The 19,317-nt window shown below is 43.9% G+C and overlaps 1 protein-coding gene across 1 annotated transcript in view; it reads right to left on the minus strand.

The window, feature by feature from the left end:
• The window catches only part of LMX1B (LIM homeobox transcription factor 1 beta), a 121,812-nt gene that overhangs the window by 16,225 nt on the left and 86,270 nt on the right, over positions 1–19,317 (minus strand). The gene's annotated exons all lie outside the window — the stretch shown is intronic.

The following is a 19,317-nucleotide window of genomic DNA, read 5'->3' on the forward strand; positions in this document are numbered from 1 at the left end:
GGCATTTTGTGCCCCCCTGGGTTTCCTGGGGGCTAATAAAATGCCCAAACTAAGGCATTAACCCCCCCCCCCCACACACACACAGCACAGTTTTTTAAAGCAAGCCATTGACCTGGTCCAGTGAAGCAATTCTTATGGGCTGTGAGTCTAGCAAGAGGAAGACCAGGGATGTCTGTGTCTGATCTGACTCTTGGCTTCTCTCACTCCAGATTAATTGCTTGGATTGGAAACCCCTTTCTGGGTGATCTGCTCAGCTTCCATTTCAGCCCTTCAACAGGTTTACTGCCCTGTATTTATACGCTAAGCCACCTAATGAGCTGTGGTCCTGATCAAGAGATATCCGTCAGGCTGCTTGTCAAGGTCAGTTTCCTGTTGTATGTGTTGGCACTGTTTTTTTCTTTTTAAGGAAGAAAGAATGAATGAATGGAAGAATGAAAGCACTCTCCCTGTAGTTGAGCTAAATTTGATATCTGTTTGCATGGGCTTTTCCCATGCACTCCCACCAAGACAGCTAGAACATGATTCCATGATGCTTTCCTCTAAGAACCCATTTTGCTGTACCTCTAAGAAGTTCCTTGCAATTTCTTTGCTGCACAACTGGACTCTTGGCACCAGTAGATTTGCTCTCATGAGCTAGCAGGGCATTGGACTCTGGAGTCCAGGGTTCAAATCCCCGCTTGCCGTGGAAACCCACTGGGTGATCTGGGGTGAGTCACACACTCTCACCCCCTCCCCAAATCATGATAAGTTCATTTCAGGGTCACCATAAGTTGGGAATGACTTGAAGGCACATGACAACAATCTATATCTATATCTATATCTATATCCATCTACCAGCCAGCCCCCAATACATGGCAATCCAATATCACAGAGGATTAGCACTCATGAAATTATGTGGTGGCTGCACAAAGTCACTTCTTTAGTGGACTGCGACAGTGTGCAACCAATGGACATGTGTGTCTGTGTGCGCAACCCACAATGCATACTGATAAACCTCAATGTACAATGCACATGAACGCACAATTCACAACCATGCATGACAAACCCTGCATGCAAAACTCTGCTTCTACAACCTTGAGGTGCTGGACTGAACAAAAAAAATGTCCCCCCATTTCTGTAGGGTAATTTATGTAAGCATGAGATACCATCAGGTTTCTGACCACCTCTGTCCCTAAAGAAAGAAAAATACCCAATAGCCCCAGAAGAAATGGGTAAGGAGTTGGCTTTTCTGCTGCCAGCACATGCCATCTGAAGTGCTTGCCTCCACCCAAGGGTGCCAGGCCAGTCCTTGTAGTATTTTTTAAAACAATCTTAACTTGATCCATGTGCCATATGCATGCTGTGCTCATGGAAGCATACATCCCCGGATTAATTAGAAAAAGAAACATCTTCATGAGTGGAAGAGGTTGAAATACAGATATGGTTCTGGATGTTCCTAGGAAGCTGTAAAGTATGAGCAATCTTTGCCCTGCACGCAGCCAACAGTGGAAACAAGGCCGTGGCTGCAATGCCAGGACAGAAACCATCTGGCGTATTTATTTATTTATTTTTAATATGGGTGGCTGATTTATTACCTCCTAGGTTGTTAGCTTGCTTTTTAAATTCAACTTGCCCTCCGCCGCCTTCAAATCACCGTTCAGCACTGTTTGCTCTTATAATAATGTCCTAACGAACTAACCTTTACCTTTCCAATCCTCTCGCCCGGGTCTTTAATTTCCTCCTGTTTGTGGGGCAAATAGATTGTAATGGTTTTCTTATAACTCATTTACGGCGCAGGAGAGAGATAACCGCTGCGCTGTGTCGGGTTTGCTGTTCACATTAAGTGCGGTTCACAGGCTACGCTAAACAGGACAGGAGCGTCAAGACGAACCTTGCTCAACCGGTTGAGGCTCATTCAGTTGGCTAGAATTTATTTAAAGCTTTGGACAGGCGCTATTGCGGAGGTTATGATGACAAACCAGGCTTACGTTGTCCTTGGCTCACTCATGCAACTTGTCCATGATTTTTAAATCTTATTTACTTACACGCAGTTCCTTTGTTCAAACTTAAAAACATACATTAGCCCATTAAAAAAAATAGCTTTAGAAGAAAACGGAGCTATACATCTTTGTCTAGTTCATCAGGAATAATTTCGATCTATTTCCCCCCATTGAGAAAGGAAACAAATATTCTTTGTGCAGTCTTCTTCCCCTGCAAAACCTGCTTTCTCTGCAAACTAACCAATTCTTCTTGAGTATGTATTCCTGCATGGCAGGGGGTGAGACTGCATGGACCTTGTGGTCTCTTCCGACTCCGTGATTCTATGACAGTGATGGTGAACCTTTTAGAAGCCAAGTGCCCAAACTGCAACCCAAAGCCCACTTATTAATTGCAAAGTGCCATGTCCCTCTGGCTTTCTATTAACAAACTCTGGCAAACTCTGTGCTGGGGTGATGGCACATGTGCCCACAGAGAGGGCTCTGAGTGCCACCTCTGGCACGCGTGCCATAGGTTCGCCATCACTGTTCTATGATTTTTATGATGCCAACAAAAATGTGTTTTTCTGCATAAAAATGCAAAAACAATGGATAGCTATGCTGCAGAAATGCAAGAAAACCCTGTTAGTGACTTGTATAGATGGGTATCCAGACACTGTCAGAAGTTGCTCCAACGTGTATCAAGCAGTTCTGATTTTGGAAACTCCTGTTTTGTTGTGGAACTTCCTAGCCATAGAATGCACATAGAAAAGCTCCCCAAAACACATCAGTGCCCATTGCACATCAGGCCAAGGTTCATCAGTCATTGTGCTGGCTGCTGCTAAACAAATGATGCCTGTATGTTGTAACATAATGGCAGCCCTATCTGAATATGGCTCTTGCAAAACTACTGAGTTGAGTTCTGCGCACGTCTGCTGTTCCACTTTTTCGCCTGCTTTCAAAATGTCCCGGCCTTTTCTCCTCCCATCTTTCTTTGTGCTCAGCTCACTTAGGTTGCTGCACACTGTGTTTAAAGTGCAAAAGTAGTTTGCACTTAGTTAATTCAGAAGGGAGGAGATGAGAGGAGCAGAAAGGAAGCTTGCCCTTCCCAGTAAGCTCAGGCAAAAGCAAACCATTGCAGCCTCTCCTTGCTTGTTCTCCTCATTAATAACTGTAGTCATTTTGACCACACACTGAAGGTGCTTGGCCATATGTGTCCCAGGATTCATCTGCATAATATTGAAGGGTATGTAAGGATATAGTTGCTTATTCACAGGCTGGCTTTAACAGAGGAAAGAGGGAATTGTTGTTGCTGCCGCTGTTGTTGTTTTTTAAAATAGGTTTTGCCCAAGGATCCAGAGTCCCTCATGGCAATGAGGCAGAATGGATCATCCTCTGCTTTATTTTGGGGGCCTGTAATTGACGCTTGGCCCATTCCATCAGTGTCTTCTGAGTGGATTTGGTGGTATCCTTCTCTCCCAGGGCTTTGATGGCAAAATTGATGAGGAATCAAATCATTGCTGCGAGAAGAGAATTAAAACCATCCTTCATTTGCAAGCCCCCAGATTGCCTCCTTGTGCTCCACCTTTGGGATTCTAAATGGGCCTTAACCCCCCTTTCCCGTAACACCCATTTACTCTTTACAAGTGCGGCAATTGCATGCTACAGATTATGGCTGCAATTTTCTTTTAATCTGCTCTGGAGCTGCAAAACGATTAGAGAGCAAGAGCGAGAGAACGACAGAGATGAAAACAAGAACAACAACTACAAAAAGTTCAAGGGGGCTGGCTGGATCCATAAAGGAAAAAAATACTCCCAAAAAGCAAGAGCAGCTGCAATTAAAAAGCCTAATGGATTAATGAGCAGCAATTATTTGGCGAGGCGGGGAAAGAACTGTAGTTTCAGGCTAAACTTTGGAAGCGGACAAAGAGTACGTGAGGCAAGGATTGCAGAGTGGCTTTTGTCTCTGCAGCCATAGAAAACATGTTGCAACGGGAGCATCAGATGGAATTAGGCATCTTAACATATTTCCATCCCCACCTGTAGAATCTTTGCAGGCTCAGCCTAATAGATTCCACCTCTCTACTTGAATCAGACTCAAATATTGTGGCCAAAATACAGAGAATCATACATATGATGCCATGGGCTCAACTGAGGTTGCCTTTCTTTGCTCTGCTCCAGATTCCAGAGGCCATTTGAGGTCTCCAAATAAGGTTGCCAGTTCAGGAGCATTCAGATCCTGACGTTTCCTGGCCAAACCCTGAGACTGAGGTACAGCCCCTGGTGATGCTATGAAGTCCATCCATAAGTACCAACCACAGTTGATCACAGGTTGTCATTCAAATACACACATATATACACAATTTTTCTTTCTTTTTTTTTTTTTTTTGGAAAGTTAGGGGCTTGAGAGATGGGCAGAAAGGGGCTGCAAGATGCCGCCCTTTTCTGCCCCAGACAGAGGTCACAGCAACCAAACGGCATGGCCTCTGGGAGCCCGTAAAAGAACCCGCTCCTGCTGGATTGTTTTTAGGGTGTGCATGCGGTGCCATTACTGCACTCATGTGCGCTGATGACATCCGTGTGGCATGGTGCTGTTTAAATGTTGCGCTGTATGTACGTCATCATGGCGGCCCCCATATGGATGGGGGCGAGCCATGATGGCACCCATGGCACATGTTAGGGCTCAGGAGCATGCAGATGCTGCACTCTTCCGAGCCCTAAAATCAGCCCCACGTTGGTATGTACCAGGCCTGCGACAGAAATCAGGGGCTGAAATGAGGGGATTGTTTCTTCTCACTTACTTACTCCATGATTTTTCTTTCTTTGGTGTAGGACTTTGGCCATCTTTTTTTTTTTAAATCAAAGTAAGTGGATAAATAAATTTGTCTTTTTGGAAAATGGAAGTGGATTTCTCCTTCCATTTGGTGACAGTGTGAGGGATTGGCACAACTCATAGTGGGTCTAGGGCAACCTTTGGTCCTCCAAAGTGTTGAACTTCAGCTTCTAGAAGCCCCAGTCAACTAGGCCAAAAGTCAGAAATTATGGGAACTGAAGTCCAAATCAACTGGAGGACCAAAGATTGGGAACCACTGGTTAGGATATGGACCACTGTTTGCCAGAGGCTCTGCAGAAGCTTTCTCCTGGTCTACTCTAAATATAACTAAATCTGGAACCCACACAATTCTTTGAAGGGACCTGCAGCCCCGCAACGTCTTGCTTTGGCCTACACCCAACAAGCCCCCATACAATGCTAAGGAAACTCACAACCCTTTTATTCTTTTTGTTTGGTCTTAAAGGATGGCTGGGTAGCATGGCAGGCAAGAATGACTTAGGGAAGGAATTTATGACAACTCTTTCTCCCAGAATGGGAACATTAAGATGAAGGGTGGAGGAAGCGGGTGAGAGTTGGGGCTTCTATAAAAGCAAATCACTTCATCCGCTGGTTTGCCGAGATGCTGTACAGGAGTTTCTCATGCCCGGCGCCCATCAAGGAAGCCATTTAGTCCCTGATTTGCAAGGGAGAGATTCCTTCGTCCTGCGGTGTTAATGTCTTTCCAGTGGGGGGTCGATTGCCAAATTCCAAACTCATCAACACCATCTTTTATTAATAACCCCCTCAAAAGGGGGTTTGGGGTAAAGTTATTGCGGAAGACATGGGAAGCGCGGCGGTGTCATCTGTTATCTAGATTGCAAAGGCGGTGGGGGCGAGGTGGGGGAAACGAGGGAAAATAAAACAAAAAAAGTATGGATGTTTTATAAACAAAATGTTTCATGTGTTACAGTTTCCTCGCCTTCTCTCCGTATAAAACAGTGGGGGGCAGGAAGGCGACGCTGGCAAAGATTTGCTGTTGGAGGGGGAAATGGCATTTGGCTGGAGACTCACTCCTCTTCCTGTCTGATTTGTTGCCAAATGAGAGATGAACACTTTTTCTTCACTCCCTCTTCTTTTCCCAATGGACTTCAATATTCAGATGCCTGCCTGGACTCACCTGGGCTCTGTTCAAACAATAGGAGGCAGGAATTTCTAGAGGGACACATCTGAGTGAAGGTTCACTGTTTTTCAAAGGATGCTCTCTGACCCTGGACTATGAGCCTTCATTTTGTGTGTGTGTGTTTGCGTCCATCTCACATATATTAGGGATGGGAAGAATATTCACAAATATTCAAAACTGATAGGGAAAAAATGCTTCTTGAGTGCTGAGAAACCTTGATGTGAAAAATCCTGGACTGATGCGAATCTTCGCAGTTCGGGACTTGCTCTTTGCAAAATTCGCATGTGGTTGTTGCGTGCATAAAGCAGCCTTTGTGTGCAAAGGAGATAACATTGCTGCTCAGAAAAAAATAATATTTCTGGGCAGAAGCATGGTCTTTTCCATGAGGCCTGTTTTGCACAAAGCAACCACACACAATTTTCTTGGCACAGAATAAGTCTCAAACGGCAAATCATCCTCAAAAATGGCACATTTTTCAAAGACTTTTGTGCAGCAAGAACAAAATTGCTAAAACTACTTGTTGCTTCCTTCAAGAAGGAAATTAGCAAAGAATGACATCTCTAGCTTGTATTCACACTCACTAATAATAATAATAATCCATTCTGAGAGCCTTTAGGGCTGAAGGGCGGGGTATAAATACCACAAACAAATAAATAAAATGTGTTGATTACGAAGTGACAGTTTGCATGTCTATCATAGAAAAAAATACTACTAGACTTAAGGTGGCCATATGTCCTCTTTACATAGGAAGGTTCTCTATTTCAGGGTTGGACCCATGGAGGTCTCTCATGGATAGGGCTGCCAGAAGACAAAGTTGACTTAACCGCCAACAACAACAGAAGGCCATTACCATAAGCCTTTGACACTACATTCAGCCTGAAACCAAGGACAAATTGCACACCTACAGCAAATGTGTGCAGTCTGAGACAGGGCGACCTGTCTCTTAATATGTAAACTATAGTTTTCATGAGCTTGGACATCACAAAACCAATGCCAGGGATGACTGGATTTGTTGTCTTAAATATCTGGAGGTACTCAGGTTGCTTATCCCTAGTGTAGGTTCTATGTGGATGCAAGGCCTTGAATACAAGGAGGTTGGGAGTGTGGCAAGCATGTGCAGACTGCATCTTCCTTTCTATACTGTCATTGCATGACCAGCTTTTATCAGCTTAGGTTGATTCCTCAACTGTGATCCTATCTAGAAACTAAAAACTCATCTCATTTATTGGTGTCCTTCAGACGAAGCTACTTTGATGTGCTCTATCCAGGGCTGGCTATCAAGATGGTTCAGAAGGTTCACTGTGGTATATATACATCTGCTTGAGAATTTGTGGGTGCCAAGCAATCAGGGCATATGTCTAAGACCTATCTTGTACCTGTACAGAAAAGGGTTGTAATGACTATTAAAGCTCTTATTGGAAATACATAATCTGAAATGACTACCTGTCCCCATGTCAACTTGCCTTGATATCTCTTGTGAGCCCTTCTCTAGAAATCTACTAGATTGATAGGCATGAGAGACAAGTTCTTGCTCCATTGCAGTGCAATTCTCCTGTAGAGGGAGATATATGGCCTCTGAATTACTTTATTTTAACCTGATTCTGAAAACTTTGAAAATGCTTTTTAATACCCAGTTCCGTGTGTTGTTTTAACTACAGCCGGCTCAATGTTGTCATGCTGTAATTGTTTTGTTTTGAATTGCAGTCTTAATGATTTTTCGTGATTGATATGTTATTCCTCTCCTGTAGCTGCAGAGGACAGGTTTTGCCCTGAAAGAGAGGATTTATCAGTCTTAGAGATCAATAAATAATCTTTACATAAAAGGAAGAACGAAGCAAACACCAACCGAGGAAGAGTTTCATCACACCTTTGAAATGAAACACGGGGTATACGTTTTTGAATATCAAGAACATCTGATATCAGTGGCTTCCCCGAGAATCTTTCTGGCTTCATGGAACAATTATGATTAATTAAATATGTAGTATGAAATAGTTAGTAACCATTAAAATTGCAATCCGTATATCTTTACATTTTATATATTTATCCAGTTAAAGGGGTGTTAAATGGTAATTATTCCTGCACTGTAGATGCAGCCATCACAAGATCACATTACAATGATAATTCAATAATGGCCTGGATCCTGTCATTACTCCCAACTAGAGCAGATCCATTGAATCGGTGAGCTTTACCTATGTGTTGACTCCCCATTTCACAAATGAGTCAATGAGTCTATGCTAGTTGGGAATAGTTGTAGTTGTAGACACCCTAACTCTTTGTCATTGATGAAAGAATCTAATTCAAAGAAGCAACGAGTGGCATCCTGTTGGTAACTTCCAACTAGAGTAGACTGACTCAGTCAATGGTTAAATATAGAGTCAACACACAGCTCAGTTCCAACAACTGCATGGGTCTACATTAGGACCAATAACAGGATTCAGGCCTTGTTGTGTTAACAACCCATTGCTCCCTCTAGCCTTGATAAGGAGCAGTGGAGGACAAGCCTAGGAAACTTTGCACATGTATATGCAAAAATGGCACAATTTTGCATATCTGACAAATTCTGAGCTATCCATCTGGCTGAGTGCATGACTGAAAGGTAGTATCCTGTCCTTCACCTCCACCACCCCAAAAAAAGGAGGCGTGGGGCTGGATTCCTTCATTGGATGCCCTTCAATGATCAGCAAGAAGTGACTTCTTGTTCCGACAGAAGCCCTATGCTTCCTTTCCAAAACACCCTCTTCTTTTTTCTTGCTCCTCCTTTCCGTCCAACCCCGGGGGGCAACCTTGAGGCAAATCCATTGCTCTTTTGTCACTCTTTCACCTCTCAGTTAGCCTGTCAGCCATTCCCCCCTTTTCTCCTCCTTTGCTCCCAAGACTTCCTCTTGTTTTGTCACGTTGCATTATTTCTTTGGCGGGGAGGGCTGTAACGCTTATTTGTTCCCCCACCGATCTTCCTGTTGGCCATTGTTACCCCCTTTCTAATCCCCGGTCTGGAATCTTCTTTGCTGCCTGGCTCACTCCCCTGATCCTCCCCCCTGTGTTGCATTTCTACACAAACACACACACTTGCACACCGGCATCCCATTCCCCATCGGATTTGTGGCCTGTGCGGTGACTCTGCTATAGCAACCTCACCTCTCCAGGAGAGAAGGGGGAAAGAGTCACAACACAAATCTCTCTCTCTTTTTTTTTTGCATCCCTCATTTTTCCCCTCCGGTTTTGGGGGAAAGGGGTGGAGGAGAAGGCAAGGAGAGAAAGAAATCTTTTCACAAGCCCGCTTGCCAAAGCCAATCTGCCTGGAAGGCACAAGGAGGATTATCGCAAGGGGCAGGAGGGTTGTGGACTTAACTCTCCCGCCCCTTGTGTCTTTCCAGGCCCAGTCACTCAGAACCCCGCTGCTAGGTACAATTATGCCGTAATACTGGAAAAAAGGGAGGCCTGCATGACTCAAGGAGTGGGATTGTGGAAAGGTTTAATTCCACTTTAATATCTTTCCAAGTTGAGGAGGTGGAAAGCGGGGGCTCCCCCGTTTAACCCACACATTTCCAGCAGGTCGTCTCAAAAGCATATGCAAAACAAAAAGCGGGGTGCCTTTTGGCTTGCACATGTTCCAAAATCCTCATTTTTTCTTCTGATGGCAATCCCAGCTTTAGACTCAGGGCCCATTCATCCTGCAGAATTATTTCATGGTTCTCTCCTATGAAATCCTTGGGCTTGGTAGTTTAGGGAAGGGCATTGAGAAGCTCTGGTACATCCCTAAACTATGTACCCAAGAATTCCACAGCATGAAGCAATGGCATTTTTGATCCAACATGACGTTGTGGTTTGAGCACTGAACTACAGCTCTGGAGACCAGGGTTCGATGCCCAGCTCAGCCATGGAAACCTATTGGGTGACCTTGGATAAGCCATGCTCTCTCAGCCTCAGCAATGGCAAACTGCCTCTGAACAAACCTTACCAAGAAAATCCCATGATAGGCTCACTTTAGAGTCACCATAAGTCGGAAACACCTTGTAGGCACATAATCATATTCATGGAAGGGCGGGGTATAAATAAAATTTATTATTATTATTATTATTATTATTATTATTATTATTATTATGACAAAATTTGTTGATGGCAATATGGCTATAAATCATAAATCAGTTTTATCCCTTGGTTGCCAGCCTTCTAGTGCTGAAATTTTATGTATTTAGCTAGACTGGTCCTTGGATGGCAGCTACTTGCCAGAATCCCAAGATCACCTGCACAGCCCTGTCAGCAGAGTAGGATTAGGAGGGAGAGGAGAGAGAACAATTCTTTGACTAGATATTTCTGTGTGGACTGGGGACAAAATTGCCAGAAAAATCATACAATTTCTAAAAAACAAATGTGTGTGTATGGGGGGGGGGAGGTGTTGGTGAGCTGGTGCTGGGCTTCAGGTCCCCAAATGTAGAATCCAAAGGCCACATGGGGCACACGGACTATACTATGTCCACCCCAGATTAAGAGAAGGTAACATATGCCCATCATGACTAATAGCCATGGATAGACTTGTCCTCCAAGAATTTATTTAATTCCCTTTGAAAGCTCTCCAGGTTGGCAACCATGCCTACAGCTTACGGTGGTGCATCCTTCAGCTTAACTACGCACGGCGTGAAAAAAAAAAGGGATTGGCTTTTTGTTTGTCTCGAATCTTCCCAGCTTCAGTCAATGACCCTGGGTTCAAGTACTAGGAGGGAGGGTGCCTTTTCCCATACCGTGCATGTTGCAATATGCCTCCATCGTGTCTTCTCCTTCCTCGCCTGCTTTTTCTGAAGCGAAGGAGCTCCAGAGGTTATAAACCTTCCCCATGGGGAGCTGTTCCAGGGCTTTGATCATTTTGATTGCCCTTTTCTGCACCTTCTTCGCAAGGTGTCATCATATCGTTCCTCTGCCAACTGAACAGATTAAAGTTTTCCAGACCTAATTGCAATTATTCTTCAAAAGTACTTGGCCAATTAGAGGAGGAAGAACTTACATACCCCAATTCTAAAAACGTGAACAGTTGAAAGGCTAGAATGTATTTCGCCTAGAGAAGAGAAGATTAAGAGGAGACGGCATAGCCGTCTTAACACACCTGAAGGGCTGTTGTGCAAAGAAGGTGGAACAGACTGTTCCCTGTTGCTCCAGAGGGCAGGGCTGGAATTAATGGGTGCAAATGCCAGGGAAGCCAACTTAAGGTGAACATTAGGCACAGTGTTCAACTGTGGAACATCCTGACACAGGAGATGGTAGGCTCTCCATTGGAAGTATTTAAGCAGAGGCTGGATGGCCATTTGTTTGGGATGCTGAAAATAAATCCTGCATTATAGGGCTGTAACTTGCAATTTTTCTCATGCTTGATGAAAATAACTCTCTCAAGAGATTCCATTAAAAATGGGCTCAAACTTGCCACAAGGTGTTTTGCATTTGCAAAACAATTCTTTTTGCAAATGTGGGTTTTGTGCAAAGCTCAAATTTGCATCCCAAAACATTATTTTTTGTGCAAAAAAAAAAAAAAAAAAAGGTGTGCTTTGCACAAAAGACATTGGCTGAGATGCTCATCATGTATGCCTGGCATGTGGCTACATCTCCATTGCTAAGTCTCCCCCTGCTATCCTATCCAAAAAACCACCTGGGGATGGCCACCTCTCAGGGTTGTCATAGAAGTGGATTATCTACCATGAACTAGATTACCTTTATGGTCCCTTCCAGTGGCAAGATTCACTCATGTGCATTTATGTGTGCTTGCATTAAGAGACAAAATAAATCCACCCACCATTCCAGAACTTTAATTTGTTGGATAAGAGGAAGCTGAGTTTCAAGGAGTGACAAATCTCACACTAGGAACATTTTAATATGCCCCCTGAAAGAAGTAAAAGGTAGAGGTGGGGACTTTTCAAGGGCCAGTAAACAGGGAAAGCTGGTGCATATGTGTCAGCCTTTAAACCTACAATTACCAGGAGTAAAGGACTAGCAATGGTAAGGGTCCCGCCTCATCTTGGCCTCTGTATTTGCTCTGGGGATTTAGCAAATTGGACACTCCACACCTGTATTTACAGATTTGCCGATAAGCCAAGAAGCGTAAAGCAGGCAATGCACCTTTCACCAAAAACATCAATATTGGCTTAGACCTTTCTTTCCACCAGTTGACTGCACACCAAGAGTGAGCCACAGGAAACCTTGCAGAGAGCAGTCTAAATGCACACACACAGAGAGAGATCTGGTTCTCTTCTTGGATAATTTTATAATCACCTTCAGACTATATGTATAAAGTGTATACGAAACATAAATAAATGTGCTCAGACTTGGGTCCTATCTCCTAGATATTCCATTATGTTTGTTGTGTTGTGAGTTCTCATGTCTGAGCAGGGATTTGAACCCTGGTCAACCAGATGCATGGTCCAATGCTCAAATCACTTCTCCACATTGTCTCTATACACGAATACAGATATTCTAAAATCCCCCAAAATCAGAAATCCAAAACACTTCTGGACCCAAGCATTTTGGACAAGCAAGACCCAACCTGTAGCTGGTTTAAGACCCAAACCTATGCCCTGGCTTTAAAAAGAACTATGTTCCTACTTAAAAGTGGGACCAGTCCTGTAACCTACTTGCCATAAGTTGCCTATAGATTTTCTACTCAGGTCAGTCCTGTCTTCACATCTGGGGCCAGGACGATGGGAATCCACAGAGGAGGGGACTATGGGGTGGGTTATCCAAGTGGTTTCGTTGGGAGCGTGCAGTGCATTCCGGCTCACTAAGCCGATGGCTGGCTCGCCCTCTTTGGCTCGGCAAAGCATCCCAAATCCCTTATCATTAAAGGCTTAAAGCTGCTTTTTATTTTGGAGACAAAAAGAATACTGTTTATGGGGCATCCGACGCAAACCATCTGTAAACAGTTGCTTTGAAGCAGGAGCCAGGGTGAAGTCACAGGCTGCCTGGAGGCACATACCCACTGTGTCCATCATGAAAGGAAGAATGTAAGGTGTATGTCAGGTCAGGAGGCAGCTCAGGGAGAAAGGGGGAACAGAGGAGGCCATTTGAAAGACCTTGGGCTTCCTGGCTAGCCTTTGAAAACAATTGTTCACTCAGCCTCCATGAGCTGGTGGTCACCACTGAGCACCAGTCTTTGTCTTTTCCCCATGAATTCCATCAGGAGTCTGTGCCATCCAATTTTGACCTCCATTATAATTATAAGCATTTATTCTTGCATGCAGTTTTCCGTAACACGTGGAATTTTTTTCTTGTAATTTGAAACCATTAGAGTGCAGCTTAGATCAGCAGAAAACAAGCTGGCTCTATCTTCTCCATGTTGTTGTTGTGTGCCTTCTAGTTGTTTTTGACTTATGGCAACCCTATCATGGTATTTTCTTGGCAAGATTTGTTCAGAGGAGGCTTGCCACGGCCTTCCCCTGATGCTGAGAGATGTGACTTGACCAATATCACCCAATGGGTTTCATGGCCAAGTTGGGAATTGAACCCTGGTCTTTGGAGTCATAGTCCAACACCTAAACCATGCTGGTTTCTACATTACATTCCTTCATATCCCTTCTCAGACTTCTCTTTTTTAAGCTAAACATACTCCACTCCCTACAGGGCTTAGTTCCAGATCTTTTGACCATCTTGATCATCTTTCTAGAGCTACATTCCAACTTGTCCATGCCCTTCTTGCATTGTGCTGCCCAGAACTGGACACGGTATTCCAGTTGAGGTCTGAACAAATCTAAATCGAGACAACCAACTGCAATTCCAAGAATCCCATAGCAGTGAGCCATTGCAGTTAAAGTGGTGTCCAACTGGATTATTTCTGCAGTTTGGAGACAGGCTTTCAGAACATCACTGAATTAACCGTTGAATGGCAACACAGGGGGAAATCCCATTAATCCAGTGAGGCTACGCTTTCGAGGATTCAGACCTGAAAGTGTTTGGTTCAAGTTTTAGGGCTGAGCAGGGAATTTGAAGTCTTCTGCAATCCCATTTGGAAATGCTAACTACTTCAGCACATTGTCTTTCCCCATTTATTTTGATATCTCCTTATCCTGATGCTACGGAGGCCAGCTTGGCTCTTTGGATGCAACAGACTCATGTTGAGGTTAGAGGCTTGCCTCTTCTGCACCCGTCCCCAAACACACACTGTCTTCTTCGTGCCGCTCAGATAATTTATTCTCCGCAAAAAGACTTCCTTGCCTACCATCTCATAAAACTCTGCGCCCAAACGGTCCGCACTTCATCTTTATTGTCACATTGATGTCTTTATAAACGTATTCACGTGATCTATAGGGGAAAGCGGAGCAGACAGCTCCCAATTTATGGGCCCATATAAAAGGCGTCTTATATTTAACAACTGCATTTAGCTGTGTTAACTGCAAGTCACAGTAATAAAGAGGCGGCACGTTTCAATGCTAAATTAAAAAACGAGGGAGGGGAAAAATGGTGGGGGAGGAAGGCGAAAACTTCCGCTGCTCAATAATACATAGACACTAGGTTTTTTTTTATTACTCTTTAATATCATGATTTCCATTTAGTTTATAAATAATTGTAGCTAGCTAATGAAACGAAATCAAAACGGCCTCCAACCTATTCCCCCAGGGCAAACTAAACTCCCCTTTTTAAAGCTTCTTAATCGCAGCCCAGTTCCTACAAAATTAGCATAGTAATGGGCTTTAAATTGAGCCTCTTTGTTTTTTAATTAAGCTCCCAGCAGGTAAAAATAAAACAGATTATTGAAGAATATGCCAACCCTAATAGCCTGGAGCTCTTTTGACAATTAAAAAGATCCCACATTAACCCTTTGGAGAAGGGAACGCTCCCTGATCATTACATTAGCCATCCTCATCTGCTCAGTCCATATGTCTATCAAATGCCAATTGCATCTGCGGGGTCGGCAACTTGCAGACAAACCCAGATGTTCAGCCCACTTGTCCCACCCAAACTGGGGTGCAGGCCTTAAATCTTGCATCTAACTTTAAAGCCAAGGCTCTGACATTCAGGTCTGCAAGTGAGACATGGACCATTCAATGATGAACAGGAGGGTTTGCATATTTGTGTCAGTGACTTGTTAGCATGCTAGTTGTGTCTGGTGACATACGACGTAGAAGAAGAGGGAGGGAAAGAAGAAGGAATTGGCATTAAATTAAAGATTAGGATTCGGGTCTTACATCTGGCTGTTCGTAAGCGGCAATCAATTTGATCAGTAAATTGGTCAATTAAAGCATTTAGCACCAAAGAACAAACCCCTTCACCAGGGATGTAACTACATGAGTTAGAAAGAGGGCACTGCCCCCCGAAATAAGAATCCTGACTCCTTTTAGTTGCCAAATTTCTAGGCCCTCCTTCCCAATCCAGGTTGAGTCTCCCTTATCCAAAATGCTTGGGATCAGAAATGTTTAGGATTTGGGGTTTCTTTTGGATCTTGGAATATTTGCCTATACATAATGTGATATCTTGGAGATGGGAGCCAAGTCTAAGCATGACATTCATTTATGTTTCCTATATACACCTTATCGACATCGCTTGAAGGGACTTTTATGCACAATATTTTGAATCGTTTTGGACACAAAACAAAATTTGTGCACACTGAATCCTCGGAAAGCAAAAGTGTCACTATCTCAGCCAACCATTTTGGAGTATTTGGGATTTCATAATTCCGGAGAAGATATATTCAGACTGTATTTAATTCCTGTTTTAGCTGCAATTTTTAAAAGGCAACTTTTTATTGGAGCTCTGAGAAATTTCACACTTTGGATTATAACTAAACGGTGAGTCAACATGTAAGGTAAATACCATTAGGCCAAAGGGTCTACTCCAAGTGGAGTAGCAATCAGATAGTGACCACCATCTTCCTTGCCTAGGTGAGTTTGTATGGGAACAAACTAATTATAAATAAGTATATTTATATTCATAAATTTATAACTGTTGTTGTTGTTGTTGTTGTTGTTGTGTGCTCTCGAGCCATTTCTGACTTATGGCAACCTGAAGGGGAACCTATCATGGGCTTTTCTTGGCAAGATTTGTTCAGAGGCAATTTGCTATTGCCTTCCCCTGAGGCTGAGAGGGTGTGACTTGCCTAAGGTCAACCAGTGGGTTTCACGTCCAAGTTGGGAATCGAACCCTGCTCTCCAGAGTCTCAATCCAACACTCCAAAATCTGAATGCAGCCAGTTTCTTCTCTCCCTAAACAGACAAACCATCAGTACTGAAAGTTACTTTCCCTGCCAAGCCCTCTTTGTCCTCCTCAAGATTTACCTCTGCCTTGGGGGTCAGCCTGAGGTTGCGAGGCGAAAAGAGTAACTGGCTTCCAAGCATATTTGGGATCTCTCTTGGATGCATTCAAGCTGCCAGGCAGACACTCTTCACATGAAGCGTCTACAGGCTGAGACATCCTCAGTGCTTGCAAAAGTTTGGCATTCACTCTTTGGGCCGGCTGGAGGATTGTATGCAATCCTGCAAAGGTTCCAAGGAATGGTTGTCAAAACAGAGAGGAGGCGGATAAGTTGGGAAACGGGAGAGGGCAGAGGAATGAAAATAGCATCCAGTGTCCCAACCGTCATATCCCTCCTGAGAGCCTCCCTCCTGCTCTGTACACAATTCCTTTTTAAAAGAACAGCAAAAGAGAAGAGTCTAATACTTAAGGACCAGAATGCAGTGAGCAAAAAACACTGATCTATTTTGAAAAGCGCTCTCCTCAAGTTGTTGGACTCTGGACAGCAAAAGCTGGACCCAAACCAATAATCTATGATATCAGTGCTTTTCAAAATCTGTTCCAGAGAACCACAGGGATTCCTTAGAGGATGATCAGGCATTACTTTCTGAGAAGATCTGTAATAGCAGGTGGATGGAAGGAGGCCTTGGAGTAAAAGAGGGGATGGGAGCTTAGTGGTAGAGCACTTGTTTTCAGAAGATCCCAGGCTGAGTCCCTGGGAACTCCATCCAAGATCAGAGGGCAGGTAAGGCGAAAGACTTTGGAGACATGGGCACGGCCCCTCAGAGCTAGATGGATCAATGGTTGGTCTCAGTAAAACGCAGTTTTATTACTGGGAAACTTTGTAGTTCAGGCCTTTTCGGCAATGGTGAAAAACTCTGTCCTCCTCCTGAAGCAAGTACTGTACTCCCTGATCAACAAAACATGACAATATGCAGTACAATACTGCAGGTTCTCTGCATGAACCCAACTTTGCCTTTGAGTTGGCAATGTCAACGAAAGACCTGGTGCTTCTCCAAAACGCTGGGGCTAGGATGGGGTTTTGTGGCATGCAAAAAACTGGATCAGGCCCCAAATTGGGCAAGTCCACTCTTTGTACACTCTTTGTACACCAAGCACCATTTCATTCCCTTTTCCCTGTGCAGAACACTGCAGAGAAAGGAGATTACCTATCTCTGGAGATGTAGCCACTGCTGTTATATCTACAGGTTCTCCATGGACAGGGCACCTGGCATGCTACCATTTCTCTGTAGGGTGGGTCCAACCATGCACCCAATACCCTAAAAGCATCCCATCTCATCTGATCTTGGAAGCTAGGCAGGGTCAACCCTGGTTAGTATTTGGATGAAAGACTGCCAATGAATACCAGGTGCTGCAGGATATGTTTTAGAGCAAGGAACTAGCAAAACCACTTCCTTGCCTAAGAAAACCGTAGGAAATTAATGCAGCCACCATACATCTGCAAACAACTTGAAGTTACATCCACACACACATTTCTTTTGAGTGTAAAAGTAACTAAAAGTTACAGCTGTATTGCAAAAGGAGTGAAGTTCTTCCTTATTAAGTCACAATGGGAATGTAACTTAGTTATGCCACAGTCATCGGGAAAAGGGAATTAATTATAAGTAGGCAGCCAATGTAGTGGTTTGAGTGTTGGACTACAATTCTGGGGACCAGTGTTTGAATCTTGGCTTGGCCATGAAGCTCATTGTGTAATATTGGGCAAGCCACACTCTCTCAGCCTCAGAGGATAGCAAGGGTAAACCTCTTCTGAAGAAACATGCCAAGACAACCCTGTGATAGGTTCACCTTAGGGTTCCCATAAGTCAGAAATGACTTGGAGGCACACAACAATAACAACAAAAGCTACTTATTGTAACTAGTTACTTCTTAACTCTAAGATCTGCCCTTTTCTCTGTTGTAAGTTTTGTCTCATGCTGTTGTTTCTCCTGGATTTTGATTTTATGTCTTTGGAACAAGGGCTTAGCATCATCAGCATGTAGCACATCATTTTTGGTGAGCTTTTTGGACTGCTGATTCTGTGCCACCCACTTCCCCCACATTCAATTGCTATTTTTCCCGTGATTATCCTTTCCAGCGTTTGGGCAGAGCTAGGCAAGTGGAAAGACCCCGCTCTGAGGTCTGACGTGTTGCATCTCTGCTCAGGCTTTGCTCAAACCCTGTCAACCTGCCCTGGCAGTCTGTGTTCGGTTGTGGGCTCATTCACTGTCTCTATGGAGACACGCAACTCATCGTGAGCCTCGTATCAGATTGGCGCATTGACTGCCGAGAGACGCCATCCTTCAAAATGGACACTGCAGCTGTCCAAATAGCATCTGTGTACCTGAGGCAGGAGAGGCCTCCTTGTTTACTCGGACCTAACAGAATACACAATGGTAATTCTTCCTGTTTCATCGCCATTGCTAGCTTGAACGCAGGCTTCTTGGAACTCCCCAAGGCAGCTATGGAGAAGCATTGTTCCAAGACAAACATCGACTGTCATCCAACCAGCAAAGGCGTTTTTCCACCTGAGTATCTTCCCCCTTTCCCATACCCATACCACTTCCAATGCTCTGTGCACACAAGGGCATGAGAACCCATGCTCCCATTATATCCTTGCTTTAGCTGCTGTGTTGACCCCTCCAAGAGAACAGGATGCCTAAATCCTATGGTTTCTGACTTGAGAAGGCCCACTGAATCAAACAGATTTAAAGCCGACCCTTCGTATCTACAGATTCTTTATCCATGGATTCAAACATCCATGGCTTGAAAATATTCCAAATATATATATAAATCCTAAAAGGCAAGCCTTGGTTTTGCCATTTTATATCAGGGACATTGTTTTATGATGCCACTATATTTAATGGAACTTGAGTATCCACTGATTTTGGTATCCACGGAGGGTTCCAGAACCAAACCCCAAGTGATACCAAGTTCTGTGTATGAGAGTCAATATTTCATTTAATAGGTCCACTCTAGGGATGCATCTACACTGTAGAAATAATGCAGTTTGACATCGCTTTAAGTGCTGTAACCCCAGCCTATGGAAACCTGGCACTTGCCTTCTCTGCCACAGAGTGCAAATGCCTCACAAAACTACCGATGTTGAATGTTGTGGATGGAGAAACAGATAACTATAGAGGAAAGGAATGGCATATCTGGGGAAC

This window comes from Sceloporus undulatus, chromosome 7, assembly GCF_019175285.1.
Source record: "Sceloporus undulatus isolate JIND9_A2432 ecotype Alabama chromosome 7, SceUnd_v1.1, whole genome shotgun sequence".
NCBI lineage: Eukaryota > Metazoa > Chordata > Lepidosauria > Squamata > Phrynosomatidae > Sceloporus > Sceloporus undulatus.